Below are 15,282 nucleotides of genomic sequence, written 5' to 3'. Positions count from 1 at the left end.
CATTCATTTATGAACATCCCTGGTGACAGACCCAAAGGATCAAAAAAATTTCTTCTTCCCCTTGGCTACAACAGAAAGAGGTAACAGGGGAAATCTACAGCTAATGACATCTACAGGAAATTAGATTTTAGAGATGTACAGGATTATTTTTCTTTCTCTAGTTGTAGAAAATGTGGCACTTTAACAACAGAAGAAGCAGAGGGTTCACACTACCAAATTTTACAGATGTCAACAGAAATTTGAACTCTCTGTTCTGCCCTGTTTTCTCATAGTTATACATAGGGTGGAGGGAAGTGATCTCATTTCCCCAGGACTGATATTGAAGATTTGCTTCATCCTGTCACCAATTAATGGTGCAATGTCTTCAAACAGGCTGGACCATCAGTGTGGACACTGGGGCCAGGTTTAGTTCAAGCCTATCAAGAGGCAAAGGGCTCCTGAACTCTCTGTGTTTTATTACCTGCCTTAATATACCACTAACATTTATAAGTTGAAACCATTTTATAGCAGCACATTTTTGGTAATAGTGAAATTGTCGAAGAGGTCCTAATGGTGATTCCCTTTTTCAGAGAGAGGAAGCTGTCTGCTTGCTACTTTAGCCATTTTACAAATTCCCAGTGTCAAATGTAACAGCTTGCATTGCTTTTAAAAAAGGCAGACTAGGGCATTAAACATATACAAGTGGTGGAATGGTTAAGAGAGCTTATGAGAACATACTTCAGATGTCCCTGTTTATTTTAAATTGAAAGTCATTATTCATAGCTATGAAAAGGGGGGAAAAAAAAGGATTATCCCGTTGTGTTATAATCCCTATTCAAGGATTTAACACACAGAAGTTCACAGGGGGAAATTTATGCCTCTCATCATTTAGACAGGAGTAAGAATTGTGGGAGCAGTGAGTATAAAACAGCACAGTTTAGAGGGTTCAGGATTTATGGGTTTCATCAGATAACAGAAAATGGGAAGGAGAAATCAAGTGATGTCACAGGAAAACCAGTGTTCACAGAGCAGAGGCTAAAATACACATTAGAGGGGCATAGATCACATGATGGGAAGCATGTATAAATATATCATTCCCTTATATAAAACATTCTAGTGTTTTGTCTTTACCTCTGACACTTCAGTGGATTTCTATTAACTCACAGCTAATTGGCTGACAGCCCTGTGCTTTATATTTTGTGCCTACCATTACAGTAGCTATGAATTATGACAACTAACCATAGCCTGTGTCATATCATATCACTTTGGTCTGACATAAAAATCATAATTTATTTTTTTTCCCCATTTCCACATCCATGGCATATATATATATATATTTTATTTGTACTTGGCCCTTCACAGCTGGCAAGCAAGTTCAGTGGCACTTGACTCTTATTCTGTGGTTAATTCCTCCAGTGAAAGGCTCGTTGGCTTTGCTGTAACAGAGCCTTTCCTGGTGATGTTCTAGCTCAAGTCCTGGATGAACAGTAAAATATATAAATGAGACTAAATGACACTGAGGTTAAAAGCCAGATCTTAAGTTACAGCTGGAAACACAGAGGCAGGAGGTGTGCACCTCTTAGGGCTTTTCAAAAGTTCTCTTTTACGGTGACCTAACTTCTCATACACAATGGTTTCTAAATGTAGTAGTAACTGTGAGACATTTTTAAATTGCAGTGTTCATATAATCAGACTCAGCAGAAGATACCCACAAGGTCTGCAGATGATTATGATTCCATGATTCCAGACTCTCATTTTCAAACAGCTTTTTGGAAGAACAGAGGACCACATGAATCCACGAGGGTACAAACTTTGTCAAACTGGGCCTGCCATTGAGAATCTCTAAAATTTCTTTTTCCACAGCTTCTTCCAGAGCTGTTGTAAAAACATACCTTCTCTGTTCTCCACCCAAAAGAAGAGTTCTCAAGGGACATATCTGCACCATCCCTGCATGCTGACTGCTGAGGAGGGACCCAGGGTGCTGTCACAGCCAAGCTGGCAAACATGCTGCTGTCTGGGTGTCTTCACACAGCTGCTTGCAGCACTATGGCAGAAGAACTAAAATAAAGAAGCCTGTTACAAAGAGCAAACTTCTGCTTTTATCCTGCATACCCGCCACACAAATCTTTTGGCACAAATCACTAAAAAAACTGCCTACGTTATTCTGCACGGTATCTAAATCTCTTTGTACAGCAGCCCTGACAAATTAGAAAAGGAAAATTCATGTGATCTACTGAGCTTGAACCCTGAACACATCAATCCCAGGCTTGGAACATCAGCAGGACAATGTCACCTGCAGCTGGACTTTATCCTTCCTTACAAAGGCAGACCAACAGGAGCAGAGGCTTTTTGCTTTGCCCATGAATACTCTCCTAACCCACAAGTTATGTGTCACAGCTTCCCTACACGTGCTGCTGCGTGGCACCTCATATACACTTAAACAGAATACATGGAATTTGACTATAGTGGTAATCTGACTTGCAGAATACTGTCTGTCACAGAGGAAAAAGAAAATGTTTGTCATTGCTGTGTGGGAATCAGACTATGCTGACTTTTTAATGCCTTCTTTTTCAACTTGTTCTAAAAAACAAGTGTACAAAAAAAACCCCTCAAAACAGTATTCCTGTGTTAAACAGAGCTGTGATGCTTTCCCCCAGTGCTTGCAAGGTAGTATTTAAATTGCAAAGAATGATAGACATTATTGTGAAGGAAATATACAGAGAAACATAAAGGCTTCCTTGCCTACATTTCATTTCTTACCCACCATAATAATAATAAAATAATAATAATAATAATAAAAACCTTTCACCTTCAAACCAGACAGATAAATGCATGCAACTGCAGCCTGAAAGCAGCTTAATCATACAACAACAACTGCTCTGCATCTTTGAGTTTGGAAATCATTGTCTTTTCACCTAGATATGCACACAATGGTTTGTACATATATAGTGCTCTTGAGCAAGCTTTTCATCATGCACCTTTCCTTTGGAAAAGGCTGTCCAAAGCTCTATATTTAGCCATCACAAACATGCTAGTCTTAATCTTCTTGGCATAAATCTAGAAGGCTGTCATCTCCTGAGAATCAGCTGGGATTCTGTCTCAATGTTTTTTCAAGCGATAAAGCAAAACTCTGGCGTCTTATCTAGTGTTGAACTAACAGAGTGTTAGTCACATGGGGAGAAGACTTTAAACATTCATTAATGTTTTAAAAAAGGGTCATGAAATGCAGTCAAATAACTGTGCCCGAGGTTAATTTGTGTTTTCACAACTATATACAGCAGGATGACTCGATAGTTTGTCTTCACATTCTGGCTGTGAGAACAAATCTTGTGCTTCAGTTTGAAAACCAAGTGTTAGAGAAGAACTAAAGCATGCAGGCAAAATGCAGCATTGAGTTCTTCAAGCACCCAATCAGCATCACTCTCTCTGAAATAACAAAAATGCAGTATTTTATACAAATTTTCTGTATTTACTGTTATATTGTAATTTCTGTTGTAACGTTGCAAGAAAAGAACGGATTCTCAGTTGACTTAGAAACTGGCATAGATTCCTTGAGACAAAAATTCCAGAGAGTTTAGCAGTGTAACACCTACATGACAGCTGACATGCTCCTTGATTTCCTGGGTATTTCTTAGATAACCCTTCTCCAGGTCACAAAGAGCATTACAGCCACCTCAGCAGCTTTTCACAGGCACCAGAAGTGCTCTCTTTGCTGGGGCATGCCACTGTTGTCTGGGCACACCTCAAACCAGGAGCTGCTACAAAGCACAACCAGCCCTGGCAAATCCCAGTTACCAGAGCCTAAAATCCGTGTGAGAAAGCTGTTTTTCTTAAAACACACAATTCACACAGAGCTTAGTGAGGACATTTGTTTCTCAGAGAAAGAAATCTTCTTCAGTTTATCTTAAACTTTATCCTGCTCAACTCCAGACATACCTGAAATGGTGCCTAAAGCTCAAACTGGCCCTGAAGACAACACCAAACTCTGTCAGCACTGTGGCAGGTGCTCAGTAAGGCAATGTACTTTTAGTAGACCCCTTTACATGAAATACTCATTTTCTTTTCCTCACAGACATTTTCCAATTCTTTGATGCTTTTTCTTTTTTTTAAGGAATCTCAGATTTAGGAGAATATAATCCTTTTAAGTACATCACCAACTATGACACAATAATTTATATGGAACATTAAGCAATAGAGAACTTATAATGGGAACTTCTATTTCTTTTGTCATCTGTTCTGTGAAGCTGGAAGACAGTAATTTTAAAAACCCATGAAGGTAAATATGTCACTACTCAAAGAATAATAATCCTACGAGATCTTATGGATTAAGTATCATTGAGACAAAAAATCAGCCCAATTCTTTAAAAGGGAACAGATGTTTATTTCAATGACAAGAACTTCTAGAGATGCTATAAAAAAAACCTGAAAAGTAAAGTTTTGGGAAGTATTTAATGCATTGTATGATAAGATACGGTACTCACAAGTATAAGTGGCAGAAAGACAGATTTCCTGTGAAAACAATTATCACAGTGTTTCTCATATCTTCTCCTAAAGTAACCAGCACTGGCCACTGGAAGAGGAAGATATTAAATTAGATTGATTTCTGTTCTGCTTTAGCACAGCAATTTCTTCATTCCATCTCCCTCACCCTTCTCAGCAGTGAGGATTTAACTCAAAAGCCATCGTGTTTGCAATGGTAAGCAGTAAAGCTCCTGTTCCCCCTAGCTAAAGGATGCCACAATTTTGTCAGGGAAGTACACAAACAAACTTTGAGTTTCATGAAAAGCACTTTAAAAATAATATTAAGATATTTATATTGAGAATGACAGATACTAGGGCGGTTGGACTTATTTTTAATTTTCTGATTTGTCATATGATTAGCAGCTCATGTAGACTCTATATTTGTCTGTGTTATTTTTTGGGAATTCAAACTTTATCCTTCATATCCCAGGATTTCTAAAAACTGTACAGCAGCCTGATAAACTGGACTGGGGCACAGAGTTTATTGCTGCTGATTATTCTCCACTCTCACCTGGGCCATGTGAATGCATGGACAGCAGGAGGATGTGGCACAAGAGCAGCAGTGCTCTGCTAGGGATGGGGAGGGACAGGACTGTGCCTTTCCATGGCAGCTTTTCACAGTGGTGGATCATGGATCAGGTATTACCTATGTCTCTTGGAGATGTTTAGTCAAGTGTCTGCTCCCATGGATATCTAGGTGAAAAGCCAGATGCATTTACCACTGATGGACAAAAACATGAGTGCTACGTGCTGCCTGGTCAGCACATTATCCCAGTAAGAGCTGGAAAACTCCAAAGACTGTGGCCAAAACAGGGAAGAAAACTGACAAAAATGGATCCAGGTAACAAAAGTTACCTTCCATCCTCTCTCCCAGCCATGCACAAGATACCTGCCCACCTCTGGATGCCTTTAATCCCAGTTCCAGCTGCGCAGCCACAGCTGTGGGAGCTGTACAGGGCCTGCTGGGTGACACCACATCCCATGGGCAAGTTCACAGCATGGAAAAACTGTCACATCACACTTGATCCTGGTCCTGCAGGAAAATCCCTTGAAATATTGGGTAAAAACAACATTTTCTTCCCCACAGTTTTGATTCACAGGTTTCATTTCTCAGGACAAGGATTTGAAAGCAAATTTTTTTTTTGTTCACAAAACCACAATAAAAATTTGCCACTTGGACAAAATAAACATCCCTCTTACTTCTGCACCCTCGCATACCATTACAGCTCAGGGTTATAACAATCAGACCTCAAACTATTAGAAATTTCTTCAACCCTGTATCCCCTTGGGGCTTCTTTTATATGAACCCTTTGTGTGGTTGGGTTCAGCAGCTGAAACAGCTGAAATCACTCAGGCCATAGAGAATAATATTTTCATTTTAGTCTTTCAAAAGGTCAGTAAAGCTGAACAGGAGTAAATTACATTGCTAAAAATGCATTGTCTGTCAACACAGCACACCTTCCCAACAGCTGCTTTCCTCAGTTCTGCTATCTATTCAGTGCAAGAATTTTGCTGGGTGGGACATAATAGGCTTATTTTTATTTAGACAATATTTCAGAATTTGTGGGAAGCAATGGTAACTCTTTTGAAAGGGAGACTTCTCCCTTCCTTCAATAATACATAAATATTTTTATTTACAGTAATTCTAGTAAAATGCCTGATTTCTGTCCTGCCTCACTGCCAAATGACAATCAACAGCCCCAAGCAAATTACTACTATGGGAAAATCTGTGCAATCAGAACAGAATGGAAACTGAGACTGGCTGCTAATCCAGTCTGCTCTTAAGCACCTGAGCAGCAGCAGCAGAGGTTGAACCCACAAACCCACATTTTGCAGGAGGTGTTTTCACTGCAAACAGCTGCCCAGCAGAGCTCTCGGCACCAGCCCCGCAGTGCAGGGTTTGGTGTTTGTTTGAGCTGCCCTCAAAGGCTGCAGGGCAAGCAGGCAGTAAAAAGGGCACCTCTGCCCTGCTCCCCTTCCCCATCCACAGTCCATCCCTCCTCTCACTGAGCCTGAGGAAGAGACAATCCCAGTTTAGCTGGCTGATCTGGTAGGACACTATCCCTGGCAAAATCCATAGCAGCTGCCCACTAGAGCAGCAAACTGCAGCAATCCCTGGGGCTGCAGGCAAGGGGCAGCAGCAGCTGGAGCACCCCTGCCAAGTCAGCTCCTGTCAGAGACACAAAGCTGCCCACAGGAAACACAAGGCACCTGCTTTCTGTCCAGTCCCAAGCACACAGCAGCATGCTGCAGCCCAGCCTCAAGTGATTTTCAACAATCCTGCACTGTTGTTAACTGGAGATAAAATGATGCAGCTACACTGCCTGGCAGAATACCTCTTTCCCCTCCCTGTGCATAGTTGCAATGAAGAAAAACTTAAAATAGAAGTATTGGTTGTTTTTTTTTAATATTTGTTATGAGACTCTCTAATACAAACAATGTTTTGTCAGTTTATACTAAGTATGATGGCAACAAGGGCTTCTTCTGTCCTGGAGACTCAGCATAAAGCTATTAAATGTCATCAGTAATGAAAATCAGAGAACTTTTGTTTACCAGTTAAGATCAACACTTGTTAAGGCAGATATTTCTGTATGAAAGCAGCTGTGAAGTTATGTTCTAAAGAAGTTTTTGTTTTGACAGATCTCTATCTGATGATATATTGGTATATAAGAGAATTTCTAGGCTGTTTCATACAAATATACCTTGCCAAGGTATGCAGTAACTTAAACTTTTAAAGAAAACTAAGAAGCTATCTATACTGAAACCTGGAATTATAAAGTTTGTAAGGTTTGTCTACATTCATGCAAAGCTGTACAAAAAAGTGCACAAAGAGGTTTGAAAAAGGCCTTCAAAAGTTGACATGTGAAACTTGTCCTCAGATTTATACTGCCATTGCCATATAATTCAGCTGCAATAACATGCATACAAATGCATTTGCTAATTAGCAACTTCTTTTTCTCCCTAAGCCACTGGCTTAAAAGCTGGTACATCCTTTAGACACGAGCAAATGAGGTGATTCATATTCCCACGGAAAAGTGTCTTTGCATTTGTAATGTCACAGAAGTAGCTCTGCTCTCCTGCTGCTTCTGCAATGTAAAAGAGTTTAAACCCTCAGTTTGAAAACATCACTGTGTCTTCTGTTGTTACAGAAATTACTTGAATAAGTAGAAACTACAGAAAAACAAAGAATTCTTCTGTGAGCCTTTCACTCATCTGTTACCATGCTACCTGAAACATGATTCAATGACTATTGAATCAGTATTTTAGATTTTTCTGGACAATGCACCTTCTCATAATTGCTAGAAGCAGCAATAGGTGTGACTCATCTGTGCTGAGCTCACATCCCCCAGGACAGGGCACACAACACTTGTAGGACAATTTAACTTGAGGACTTGGACAGGAGGGGAGAAGCATCCCGAGACCCCAGAGAACCCCAGGAGTGATTCCAGCTGAACAGCCTCACCTTCAGTCCTAGCAGGGATTTTGCCTCCTATCCCAGTGGGAAGCACTTCAGCTGGTTTCCCAGCTCCAAAACTCCCACCTGCTTTTTAAAGTAATAATAATATCTGACAAAATTTTATCAAAACAAATTTCTAATACCTCGGGTCTCAGCATGAGAAAGCAATACTTCACTCAAATGTGCCTATTTGTCTTTTTTGGTTTTAATAGTGTTTGTGGGCATATTTAGTTTCTACTGTGCATCTGAAGAGACATGCATATTTCAGGCTAAATAAATGGCTAAACTACTTAGTGATAAGCAAGGCCAAATGGAGTATCTAATTAGCACCTAAAGAAGTGAAACTTTCTCATTTAAGAGCTAAAATTGAAAGGAACATTTAAAAATGGATCCTTTCCTAGCTAGAAATATTTTTATGACATTCTATATTTTGTATTACACACTAGGAATTTACATTGTCATCAAAGATATGTGTAGACTGCCTAGATAAAAGTCCTTTTCTATGCATGTATTTATTCTGTACAGTAAATTAAGTTAATCTACTTGTCAGGTGCTATGCATTACAGAGTAAATGCTTTTAAAACAGGGAAATGTTTGGGTGGATTTGTATATTTGTTCTCTAAAGTTTTTAGTGCTTGAGAAAATGTGACTTGAAGAATTACATTAGAATATCACTAATCTAATGCTCACATAAATAACATTCCATAAATTGATGTTGTCACAAGTAACCTTCCTGTCTCTCTGGTTTTCTAAGAAAAACCCCCCTGACATTTTCTTGTGCTGCTTCCTAACAAACAGCAGTGAGCCAGCACAGCAGCACGGTGAGCAGGAGCTAAAACAACTCCTCTGTCATCAAAAACAGTAATTGTGAGAAACCTCTCTAACTCTCATGGCAACGAGATTCTTATAACCAAAACAAGCAAGTTCAGCAGTGGGAAAGTGAAGTTTAGGGAAGGACTTTGCTTGGAAGGTGGGTCAGTGCAGGGAAAGGCCCTGTTCCCCAGCAGTGCTCAGCAAGGGCAGCACAAACGCAGTGAAATTTGTGTTTATGTTTGATTTGCTGCACTGACAGGCTGCAGAAAGAGTCCATTGACAGCTATCCTTTGAAAGCTTATGTTTTCACTTTGAACTAAATAACAAAAAGGCTCCAGAAAGTTTTCTTCAGAATTCCTTAGGACTACAAAGTCAAAAGAAAAATACAGGGTTTTTTTGTTGTTGTTTTTGTTTTTTTAAAGTTTGCCAAGAATTTCCACTTACATGTACTATTTAGTCTTATCTGTTGAGTAAAATAATAAGACCCTCTTGAAAGATTTTTTTTTTCCACTAGTGCTAGAACACTTCAACATTTAATAATTTTAAAATCACGATTCACAATAGTTCACAGAATTACTTGAAATTAATAACACTACCCGCTGGTGAATTAGTGCTGTTAAATTAAAAACTGTGCCATGCCAGCCCTAGAAACCTGCCTCCTGCCTACATGGGAGCAGATAAGGAATTACTTCATTTAATCTAATTACAGTGCTGTAAAAGAAAAGAGAAATGAGTTCTAAATATTGCTAAAAATGCTCTAAGTCTCCATTCTCTGATAGATGGAGACATAACAGGAAACTGTGTTTTTATTATCTCAGATGTAACTTGCTTATTCTCCTTTCCTTGAGCCACAGTAAGATAGCTCAGTTCGTTTCTGAGATGTATTTATTAGAAAATTGCACCTACACCATTCTAATGTTTTAGAATAACTGGATTTTTTAGCTCTTGTTTCAGATTTTTATGTCATTTTAGCCAGCACATCTTACCCCAGTGCATCAATTCAGGCACAGCTCCCAGGGAAGGACTGTGATAACAAGATACCTGTGTCAAGCTCCAGGTCCATTCTGGTTCTAGGAGGTTTTGCATGCAATTCTTTAATAAAGAACAGCACTGGGAACTCTTTTTGCAGTTGTTTGCCTTGTGGGTGAGCTGCATAACAAAGGTAACTGTCCCTCACAGTAGTCTCATAACTCGTGTCCCTTCTAAATTTAATTTTTTTAATAAAAATGTTTCAATTTTATCCAATCTTCTTTCCCATTGTGACCTTCAGAGCTTCTTTTTTACTGGGTTTTTTTTTTCCAATCTATTCCTAAATGGGGCATCTTAAAATGCAAGTCTACTATATGGCTATCCTGGTGAGTCTAACTCAGGGTGCCAAAAGCGTAATAAAACCAATTTTGAAAGTTCAGTTTTCAAAGCTCTGGTATTTTCACACAGCACCTTTTCATTTAGGTGAAATGGTGGCAAACTGCAGAACTCACCGTGTGCTACACAGCCTCGTTGGCCACTGGTATTACAGATGAGCCATACTGACTTTCCAATTATTTTTTTTTTCCTTCTAAAATAATTGGAAGAGCAAGATCTCTCAGCTGACATCAGTTCTGTCTCACAAGAACCTGGCCCACAAATACCACTGGGACACCTCACTTGCCAATTCCCAAGCTTCCTTCCCTTGGACTCTTCATCCAAACTCCAGTGGCGTGCACAGAACATGGGCATTGAAACTGCATCTCCTAAGTCAAAAGCTTAAAAAAGATGAGTATTTTTCTAGTTCAGAGCTACACAAAAACAAGACTATAAAAGGCACCTTGCTGATTTATTGCCATTTAATCTGGCCTATTTCTACCGAGAAAGAAATATCATTTCTCTGCAAGCGTTTGTTCTTTATTTAGGAGCACACATTAAAAGGAATGCTGGCGGAGCCTGACATACAGTTGCTATGCTATTTGCTTATCTACCAGCTACCTCTTTTCTGGACCAAAAAAACCCTTTTCTAATGTGTAGCATACGGGTAAAATTTCCATACCAGTCCTATTATCCCCGATCAATTCTCTCTTGTACCCACCTTCTATAATTTTGATAGGGCTGATAAATGTGTCCAAGTCTTCCCCAAAGTATTGCTGGGATTTTGAGTCTCTCCACCAGTCATATTTGCATACTTATGCAGATCTGAGTGCTTTTTCTGCTTTCTTGCTCCCTTTTATGGCTCCCTCACTTGCAGATTGCAGGCAATCTGCAAGGTTGTGTGCCAAGCATTCAATCTTGATAGATACCAATTTGGTGTAATATACACAGAGGGCATCTGTCATGGCTTCTCCATATAAATTACATCTAAATCGTGTGGAGATAGAACATAAATCATTAATTCAAAAAAGTCACAGGTGAATATCTGTGTAGTTATTGACAATAATATTTTCTCTTTGCTGAAAATTATAAAAAAAGTATGCTTATATATCACCCACAGACAAAAGTTTACATTCAAGCCTAGACTGAAATATTTATTTGGAAACACACTAGTGTTTGATGTTAATTTAGTGCAATAGACCATCCATTTGGTTTGTAAGTACTCCAGATTTCACTGCAGAAGCATAAAGGAACTTGTGGGAGCAGTGCATCACCAGGAGAAAGGCAGCAGGCACTATTGGTTTTAGCTGCATGAACATGAAGATGGCCAGCTGATTGCTAGTCAAATTAGGCTTAAAGATCCAAAAAATAATATCCTGCAGGACATTGATTTGGTCTAAAATTCTTAAGCTATGAATTTCATTTAACAATAATACAGGTTTTCAGCTCCAATTCTACTTCCACATTCACACTCCACCAAAAAGTCCACTTCAGATAGTGCATTCTAAACAAGAGGCTTATTTTTCCTTTATACTTTCACCTTTAGCAAAAATCAGAAAAGAGCAAAACTCCAGATTTTTGCATGTAAATAGGCTTCACTAAATCATCTCATTCCTGAGGAACCACACCAATATCCATTACAATAATTAGATCAAACTTTAATGCTGAAAATCTAAATGTGGCAACCTAGTGATGCAATCTAACATTATTACTGCTGGCATTCTTCCTCCCATGCCCCTCAAACTCTCCTAAAATGCCATTGTACATGTGATGTTTCAACATTACAAAAATGCCTGTTTGATCTAATTTCCAGAATTAAAAATTACTTACTGTTCTCATTGCTTAATATGCTTCCCTAAAGAATAAAATATTTTAATGCAAAGACAGTTCTAAGAAGCATTGTCAGATTTTTTCCTCTTTTATTAACATTTTCCATTAAAGACATGCCTGGTCTCCAGTTTTACAAGAGCTGTGTGCCACTCCACTGAGCCCACATCCTGCAGCAGCACACGCTGTTCGTGACTTAAGTACCTCTTTTATTTCTAAAGCCATCAACAATTATTAAACTCTGTGAGAATAAATCTCCTTATTAGCATGAAGATTAGAACATCTTAGGTGCAGAAAAATGTCAGCTGCTTGTCATTTTGAGTGTGCTCTCTTGACCCATTCCCAATTTAAAAGCCTGCTCCTGTGGAACAGGACAGATAATGAATGCAGCATGAAAACAGCCAGTAAATGAGCAACACAAGAAATTTGTCTTTCTAATTGAAAGAGCATAAGCTAAAATTATAGTACATTAGCTAACTATCCAAAGTGCTGGAAATGTCATGAGAAATAAATAACTTCATCTTGAAGTGTCTTCCTCAGAGGAACAGAGAACACAGCATTGCAGGATAAGCCAGAGGAAAAGCAGCAGAGTGAGCCAAGGTCACTTTATTTCTAAAAGAGAAGCCTACACAGGATGCTAATTTGGTTTGATTTGTTTAAGCTTTCCTGAATCATCACACAGATAAAATCTTAATGATTCTTTCATTCAAACAGACTTAGAACTACAATTTTAATTCAGAGAATCTTCCACGAAGGAATTCTGTCTCATTGGACAGTTCTCAGGACAAAACCACTTGGAATTGAGTAAAGGGATCTACTGGCTTTGGATTTATTTCTAAACTTCAGGAAGACATAAAAGTTGGGAATGAAAGTAGTGTATTTTAACAGAATTTTAGTAATTGCAAATCTACTAATAATGGCAGAATGTAAACATTCATTAAATTTGATGGTGCTGCACAAGTTTCTGCAGCAAGGGAAGCTGTAAGATTTGGTGAATATGATACTGTTCTACAAGACTTCCTGGGAATAATTATGCTGCCATAAAAATGAGTGGCAACAATAGCACTTAAGTGTACTTTTAAGCTAAAACCTAAATAAAAACATTGGTTGCATCATATTTATTTACTTTTTAGGCTTTTCCTTCTTAAAACAACAGCCTATAAAACAAGTGTGTCTGATACCGTAAGGGAATAAGCCATGCCACAGGTACCTTTTGTGATGTTATAAATATGTAGGGAAAACACTATTGGAATGACTTCCAAAAGCAATTTTAGAGTTATGAAATTATTTAGGGGAGAAGATTTTTGACTAGGAATGACCTGAGGTCACAATGGTAGGAAGTGGTAGGGAGGTACTGCTGATACAACCATCATCAAGGTCACCTGCTTCTCCAATTTTAAAAGTGGGTGGCTCACTGTTCTCTGACAAAGTTTACAAGTCCCTACCCTTAGGGACTTGTCTTTTCAGATTTTAAACACTCTTGGATTTTACATTTTTAATATTCACTTCCTAAAATAGCTTCCCAGGTGTTTGAGCATTGCTTTCTCAGGATTGTGCAAGCTGAATATGTTTTTCATACGCGTTCATACCAGCCCCTTATATAACTGAAGAAATGTTTTGCTCAGTACTAGGATAATGTTTATGTTGAACATAGTTATTTTTATTTTGAAGCTTCCAGCAAACCTGTAAAATCATTCATCCACACAGCAGTAGCACTTTAGTGCCTTACCTCTTTCCTGCACCCCATTCATCTTCTGCAAGGCTGATAAACATGCCTCCTCTCAAAGATATTATCAGATACTGCCTAAAACACCCCAGGATTCAGCCCAAACACAAAACATGGGGAAAAAAAAATAATTCTGAGTAATCAATTAAAAATGCCACTTTATCTCTAGCTGGCATTCTGAGCAGATACAGCTGCAAAGAGATTGGAGAGAGAATCATGCCAAACTCTCCTGACAGCTCTGACGAGACTGCCTGGGATGAGGCAGCTTTTTTAAACTCCTTGTGCAATAACTTCCTTCTTTGAGGACAGCATCTGAGAATGCTCAGAGGGATGCACTGGGTTAGACAACCTCAGAAGGCCTGGCACCCTTTCTGTAACACAGCTCCTGTTCATCCCTTCCTGGAGACCTGAATTCACCATTAACATCCCAAAGGCAGCAGACAAAGAGCCTTTCTTTAATATTGAGATACTTCCCTTTGCATTAGTTCTGCCACAGAGGCCATGTAATTTTGCAAGTACTGTCTGTCTGCACATCTGACATTCACTGCAATCATATTCATTGTCAAGCCTCTGTGATAAAACTGTAGGAGTAACACAAAGGATAACAAAAATAAATATGATTGAAGAGGTTGCATTGACGTGCAGAAACCAACAAGTGTCCCCTTCAAATATGAGCACAAAGAGCTGTTCTGCATTTGGTGCTATCTTGTCTAAAGGAATAGTAGGACTCTTTCCCCTAATACTTGAAAAAATATTAACAAAGACTTGGAATCAGAGATAAAATTGCTAAAACCTTGTCACTCCTAGAAAAGTCATGACTTTCTGAAAGCTCTGAGAACACTAGTTGGATTCTTATTTTCTTTTTATCTGGTCCCTCTTTCAGCTCTAATACCAGCTCCTCACAGGAGTAGGACTAGGGACTTATGTGTAAGTTCCAGAGCTTCTGCTGCTATTCTAATCTGTAAAACCAGCATTATCCCATCTAAAATACTATTTTTGGGGTGCTTTCTTGGGACCTCCGCTTTTGTGATTGCAGTTTGATATCACTGCATTTAAGGAGATTCCAGAAGAAATCTGAACTCGCCTCCCAGCAGCTGTGTAAGGTGTGTGCCTGTTTTTTATGTGAAAAAAACATTACAAATAGGTGCTACCTCCATCTGCTGAAAATACTAAACAACAAAGGCCTCTCTATTTTTTTATTGTGTGGTGACAATGCCATTACACATTCTGGGCTGTGTTTTGTTTTTTTCTGTAGGACCTCGTTTACATTCTTTGAAACTACACATAGCTTTTGTAACCAGTCAAAAACAATAAAACTGCCTGCCCTGCAGTGAAGCACGATCTTGTCAAGCTGAATTTAAGTGCAGAGAGCACTGCCTGGCCCGAGCCCACCTTCCCAGATATTACAGGAATATGTGGTATTCATGCCATTGATAGAGAAAGGACTTCATTTTACAGAGGTGATGCTAAATTTTCTTCAGTCTCATTTAAAAAGACCTGTATTTTATCTTTAAGTTGAGCATATTTCTTTGCATTAATTAATCTTAGAGCAGCAGGTACTTGTTTCAGGGAAACATCATTTCAGATCCCTCAAAAGGAAAAACTACATTTTAGT

The 15,282-nt window shown here is 38.9% G+C and overlaps 1 long non-coding RNA gene across 4 annotated transcripts in view; it reads right to left on the bottom strand.

Annotated features, from left to right (window-relative positions):
- The window catches only part of LOC111944428 (uncharacterized), a 62,618-nt gene that overhangs the window by 11,095 nt on the left and 36,241 nt on the right, over positions 1-15,282 (bottom strand). For 3 of the 4 annotated variants that reach the window (XR_015289407.1, XR_015289408.1, XR_015289405.1), the window contains one exon: positions 1,872-2,037. This is a non-coding gene — a long non-coding RNA (uncharacterized LOC111944428). Of the gene's footprint in view, positions 1-1,871; positions 2,038-4,460; positions 4,550-15,282 lie in introns of all 4 variants that reach the window. The other variant, XR_015289406.1, reaches the window with a different exon arrangement.

This window comes from Cyanistes caeruleus, chromosome 7, assembly GCF_971803275.1.
Source record: "Cyanistes caeruleus chromosome 7, bCyaCae1.hap1.1, whole genome shotgun sequence".
Classification (NCBI taxonomy): Eukaryota; Metazoa; Chordata; class Aves; order Passeriformes; family Paridae; genus Cyanistes; species Cyanistes caeruleus.
Note: the sequence above shows the minus strand (reverse complement) of the source record. Positions and strands in the feature narration are given on the sequence as shown.